Source organism: Haliotis rufescens, unplaced genomic scaffold, assembly GCF_023055435.1.
Source record: "Haliotis rufescens isolate VD_foot unplaced genomic scaffold, xgHalRufe1.0.p SCAF_1, whole genome shotgun sequence".
Classification (NCBI taxonomy): Eukaryota; Metazoa; Mollusca; class Gastropoda; order Lepetellida; family Haliotidae; genus Haliotis; species Haliotis rufescens.
Window position 1 is genome coordinate 67,647,307 of NW_025963779.1, and position 6,957 is coordinate 67,654,263.

A 6,957-nucleotide genomic window follows, 5' to 3' on the forward strand; every position below is an offset into this window, starting at 1 on the left:
GGTCATTTACTCATTTCACAATTTAGTTTTGGACGTAACGATTTCTGGGTTAACCAAGGCCGTAGTTAACTTTTTGACAGGGGGGCAAATAAGATTATTCATTTCTTATTCAAGATAACTTTCACAAGGAAAAATGTTTTTTCTAAAATCTCCAGGACATGGTCACCAGTGTACGTAAGTGAAATATATACTGACCATAACATAATGACAAACATGGCCCAAAACCTTTTGAAATCTTCACAATCTTCCACAATCACAACTGACCGGCCAAACTCGCTGTGCAGAGTTGCGTCCCTTAGGCGTGCCAGAAACCTATAATCCTGGTTTGCCCTGATTATGTGTCTAGGTTTGTTATCACGGTACCCCGTGCTTGTGGGTTTCATGAAAGTGGTGAGCACCTAAGACATTATCACATCAAGTGGACAAGCTGTCATCTAGTGCAATAGTGTTGAAAGCAGCATTAAACCAAACTCACTCACTTACCCAAATAAATCAACTGCAAACACAAGCCACCTAATTTAAAACAATTTAATAAACTCTATGATACATTTTTTGATAAAAGTAAACATCAAACAAATAGTAAATGTTATGGCAAACAGTATTCTTCCAAATAATACAATTTGCACTCAGTAACAACCAACATACATTCATTGACAGCACTCAACACACAAACACCCAGGGTGTTACCATGGTTACAATGGTTAGGGTACTGTACAGAATTGCACGTGTTGTAGGTACAGATGACCATAACTTGAACTAGAAACATTCCTACACAGATCAACGACAGATGCCTGTATACAAACCAGCATGTACATATACAGATCTCTCTGTGTTCTTGTATTGCTGGTAACTGTATGTGTCAAGGAGTTTGCCCATCACTGACACACCTAAACATTATCACAGATTTACTTAACATTGATCCAGCTGCCAACTCACCGAAAATCTGCCTGCTCCAAAGGTTTATTAAATAATCACTTAGTAGTATCCCTATGGGTTTTCGGACGCTTAAGAAACATTTATAGTTTTCTCTCTAATCACATCCACAACTGTAAAATATCTTATTCACTTTTATAAAAGACACTTTTCCTCTTTAAAAAAGCCATCATCAGAGTATTTACAATTTTTGTGTGATGCTACACCCCGTCCAAAAAACATATGACATCTGAAAACCTATGATCCAGCAATAATAAAAGTGAGTAAGTATGGTTTTACGCCGCTTTTAGCAATATTCCAGCAATATCACGGCGAGGGACACCAGAAATGGGCTACACAAATTGTACCCATGTCGAGAATTGAACCCGGGTCTTCGGCGTGACGAGCGAACGCTTTAACCACTAGGCTACCCGACCGCCCCCAATAATAAAAGAGCTGGTGAAATTAGTCACAAATTAATGTAGAGTAGACTCCCTCAATCTCGAATGCCATTCCCATCTCGAGGCAAACCTTTGGTCAAAAACGTCTTCTTGTATAAGTATCATTGACTGACTAAACTTGTACATATAATGCACATCTCAAACTTCAGCATTACTTTCACCCAATATCACGAACCTAGGATTTGGTCCCCAGGCACAAAAATATAGTACAATTATCATTTATATTTTAAACTTTAATTGAAATATTTTAAATGATTCACAAGCACATTTCTCAGCTCATCGATTCATTGTACCAACAATATTTACTGAAAGCACACTAATATCAAATATTGGCTTGCATGACTAGGTAACCTGTGGTCAAGCAGTAATGGTCGGTTATAACAATGATCACAATATATTCTGGCCTTATGAGTTGTAGCAACAATGTTTTCACAGTCAGTAATTGATGGGCATGGGTTTAACAAAATGACGATAGTTAGAAAAGACAAGGATTATGTAAAGGTTGACTGAATCGCTTCAAGGAATGTAACATTTTTTTATTTTTTTTAAGATCTGTGCGAGGTTCACACAGCTGACACTCTGTCAAAGACTCTGGTGTTGGTGAATTTCATTCAGCGACTCTTCCATTTGTGAATTCCAGTTCTGATAAAGGTATGGCATCACATGACGTGTAAAAGGGTGCTCAGTCATAGTTATGTACTTTGAAGAAGTATTCGTTACCAGCTGCTTACATGTTTTGTATCTCTATCTCTTATCACATGATTTGTTACATATTTCAGTGTGAAAGACTGAGTTTCCTGAAGTTGAGAAAATGTGGTATTTTCATTGAATATAACACTTGACAGTACTATTGACACACAAGAGTTACCTCCCTGCAAATTGTCTCCCTTAATTGTAAATGTCTAGCCCTTACACAAACTGTTGACTTCCATTTCACCTTAGTTTCACATTGACAAGGACAAATAATTACAGGTGGTCATTTATGGAGTTAATGTTGCTTCTCGCTATAAACTGTTTATAGGATATTCACTGTTTCTCGTGAAATATCATTTTTCTCTCAACTCGTGGTGGGGGAAAGGAGATATTTTCACTTGACACAAGAAATATCCTCCATGTCTTGAATGAATAAGTATTGCTTCACGCACCATCAGACATGCTATCTCGAAACTGAAGTTTGCCTTGCACACCTGAATGTCCATCCTTGAAACTCGATGTGGGCTGTTCCAAGGGTTTGTTTGTTTGTTTGTTTAACGCCACACTCAGCAGTATTCCAGCTATATGACGGAGGTCTGTAAATATTCAGGTCTGGACCAGACAATCCAGCAATTAGGATATGATGACATGTTCGTAATAAACACTGGATTAATGATTTGTAAAATATCGTTGGTATTTGGGCTGATTCCTTATCTTTTGAACAAAATTTTGTTTACACGCTGTGGCGGTCAGGTCACAGTAGCCAGAAAGTAGGCCAAAAAACTGACTTCATTACGTTTCGTGTCGGAAAGGCAGCTCGGGAAAATTGCCACCATAGAAAAAACATAATAAAATATAACCCGACTGCATGTAACTCAGGTTATGCATTAGTTCGGGCATTCTCCTGATGAGGTGCAAGAGGTAGACCTTATCTCAAAGAAAAATATGCTTATCAGCATTTATCACAAGCACATTTTTTTAATGAACTGTGTAGCTAAGTTTCACATCATTATCAGAGTGAGTGAGTGAGTATGGTTTTACGCCGCTTTTAGCAATATTCCAGCAATATCACGGCGGGGGACACCAGAAATGGGCTTCACACATTGTACCCATGTCGGAAATCGAACCCGGGTCTTCGGCGTGACGAGCTAATGCTTTAACCACTAGGCCACCCGACCGCCCCTACATCATTATCAGAAGAAGTAGAGAAGGAGAAGAAATGTATTTGCATGAAGGCCTCAGGGCCATATACACAAGCATACACATACTGCATACACACCATGCATGAATACGGAAATACATAAATACAAATTCACAAGGACTATGTCAGATCAATACAACGTCTTTCATAAGCATGTAATAAGTAATGTGGTACATGTTTTAATAAATGTCCATTGTTAGTACCCAAAAGCTGACTTAAGGATATTTAAGCTAGGATATTTTCCAAAACTTTCTGGCAGATACATTTTTCTAAGATTTCACAATATGAACATATGCATTATTATTATGTTTTTAACGGACTGTTAATATTTGAGTTGATCACGTGTCCCAAATCAGACTATCAAAACATCAGCGGCCACGCGCGGCAGTTCGGTATGGGCCGGGAACGCCAAATCTGAATTTCAGATAGTCCCGGGAGAGCCGAAATAATAAATCAAGAGATACTGCTGTTGGTACCGGGAGTGCGCCAAATCGACGGATTACCTGTGAGTGCGGTGAATCGTGAATGCGTACCGTTTTATGATATAAATGAGGCAAACCGAAATACATTAGTAGAAATACACTTCTTGATATAAACAAGTTATTTAGAGTCTACTCACGATGCGGATGTGTTTACAAACAAAGCGCTAAAGAAGATCAAAACTATTAAAGAGTTTTTGACTAGCTTTACAGTTGCAATGAGTCTATAATACAGTAAATTGGCAAATGCGCAAGTGAACGTGACTTTAATAGAGGGTGTGAGAGGGGGACAGACCATGTGTCAGAACTTCCTTACCTGGATTGAACATTAAACAAAGCCGAACACATAATTCGATGGATTCTTTGATAGAACATTAATGGATTATTATGAATTTGTACATTTTAAACTTTTTATACATTTTTACCAAAAATGCATTAATTAAACATTAACTTCTCGGAACTTCTTCACCGGGACTGAACATTAATATAAATATGTACATTTTAAACAGTCATTTACTTTAATGCATAAATACGGTAATGAAATTGATGAGCGGTACTCCTTTGTTCTCAGTTTATTTGGACTGCCTCCGTTGTCTAGTGGTAGAGCGTCCGCCCGGAGAGCGGAAGGTCCGGGGTTCGATCCCAGGCCGCGTCATACCAAAAGACGTTCAAAGATGGTACTTGTTGTTACCCTGTCTGGCGCTCGGCATAAAGGGGCTAAAACAAGGACTGGTCGACTCGGAGTCAGTATACTGTGTCTGAGTGGGGTATTCATGTTAAACCGCGGCATGGTATCTCAGTGGGCTTGCACTATAAATCCGCATCAGTCCGGACTAGTATAAGCAGCCAAACACACACCCACACACACACACACGTGCATGCACGTCGCTATATAAGTGCAAAAATCTTGGACACGACGTTAAACCCCATTTCACATCGTTTTATTTGCCTTGTACCTGGAGTGCCAAATCCCGTGTTAATGAACCGTGTCTGAGTCCTTACTGGTCCCGGGAACGCCAAGAGGATTTTCCCTCCTAAATGTCAAATTTGGCACTCCCGGGCCGACACCGGCTGTTCAAAGCGGCAATATACAATTGCAGGCAAGTGATTAACTGGATTAAGTAATGACACGTAATAACGTGATTAGGCTATATTCTTTGAAGTGGATATATTCTGTCTTTAAAATGCGACAAGAGTGAGGAAATTCAGTCGTAATGCTTATAACGAACTACGGTTATAAGGAACTAAAATTAGTGGTCCCTTTGAGTTCCTTTAACCGTAGTTTACTTGTAAACAGATTCGTCCTCTGCACCGTAATTGCAAACTGGACATATTCTTAGTGTTGTGGGGGGCACGGGTGGCCCAGTCGTCTAAGGCGCCGCGATTCGCTGTGCAGAGTTGCGTCCCTTGGGCACGTCAGAAACCTATGATTGTGGGTTCGAATCCCGGTTCGCCCCGATTATGTTTTTGTCAGCACCATGCCCGTGCTCGTGGTTTTCAACGAAGTGGTAAACGTCTGAGACCTGCATCACTTCGGGCTTTCCTCCCACATTAAGCTGACACGCCGTGATATCACTGGAATACTGTTAAAAGCGGCGTTAAACCCAACTCACTCACTCACTCACTCACTTAGTGTTGTGATGTGAAATGGAAATTAACGTATCGTTCAAGATCATTGCACGTACATGGCGACTTGCATGCACGTGTGTTTGTGTGTGTGGCTGCTTGTACTGGTCCGTACTCATGCCGATATCATAGTGCCAGCCCACAGTTTAACATGAATACCCCACTCAGACACTGTGTACTGACTCCGAGCCGAGACGTCCTTGTTTTAACCCCTTAATGCCGAGCGCCAGACAGGGTAACAATAAGTACCATCTTTTAACGTCTTCTGGTATGACGCGGCAGGTGATCGAGGCCCCGACCATCCGCACCCCGGGAAGACGCTCTCCCGCGAGATCACGGAGGCGGTCACATTTTCCTAGTGATCAATCCATAGACAAATATCTCCCTTCATTCCTTTTAAATTTTAAACGGCCCACTGGAACTCTTTAAAGAACGTTTCTAAATCTTCCTTCTGATAAGACTGAGAAGTAATTTCCCTGGTTCTAAGAGACTCTTAAATTCTTCATAAAGATACTAGTAAATTTCATTAAATCCATTTGTAAAAAAATATTTACAAATAAAACATTTTAGCTACGTTCCGGATCACTGTAGGTATAACGAAGGTTATGCCAGTGTTAAAACATAATGTGATGAGGTTTATCTAGAGCGAAAACAATCATGCGAAAAGTCACCTGTCTTGAAGGTCAGTCCAGATTCAGGACATGCATATCTACCGAACACCGATTGGGTGAGACAAGTCCAAATAAGTCATACACCTAAATACAGAGCAGTCGTGTCCAACACAGAAGGTCAAGTTCCAGCGTATTCATTTATGATAAATACACTGCCGGACAAAAAAAAGTATACACTTGAAAATTGGAATTGACCAAACAATTACAAACGTTATGAAAACGTTACTTGACTGAATCACAGTCACCGAAACATTGCAAACTTACGTGAGTGAGTGAGTGAGTATGGTTCTACGCCGTTTTGAGCAATATTCCAGCAATATCACGGCTTGGGACACCAGCAATGGGCTTCACACATTGTACCCATGTCGGGAATCGAACCTGGGTTTTCGGCGTGACGAGCGAACGCTTTAACCACTAGGCTACCGACCGCCCCTGCAAACTTAAGATCCAAAACATAACTATGATACCAGTATCAACATCGAACAACCATTTCTTGTTTGTTTCATTTTTAGCCACCATCAAACATTGGAGTATACATTTTTGCCCGCGAAATTGTTTCAACCGTCAAAACCAAGATTAATCATTTTGTGTCAGATGTCGTGACTGAGTTTTTCAGATGGGTTTGATTAGCCACGAATTTCATGTGATAAGCAAACAAGTGTAGTTGGCAAGCGTCTTGCTGACATGTGTAGACTGCTTGATCTACACACTGTAAATGGTACATGTGGGCATAATAAAGATATTGGACATCCATACATAGAACAATGGTTGTAGCGTCAAAAGTAGGTTATTGTATCGACCTCATTATTCGATCAAATAGTAACTTTCGAAATTACATCATACGCTGAATTAGAACACATAGCTCTCACAGTTACTTGCAGTTATCTGAAGGTGTTTTAGTAATGAAAGTTGGT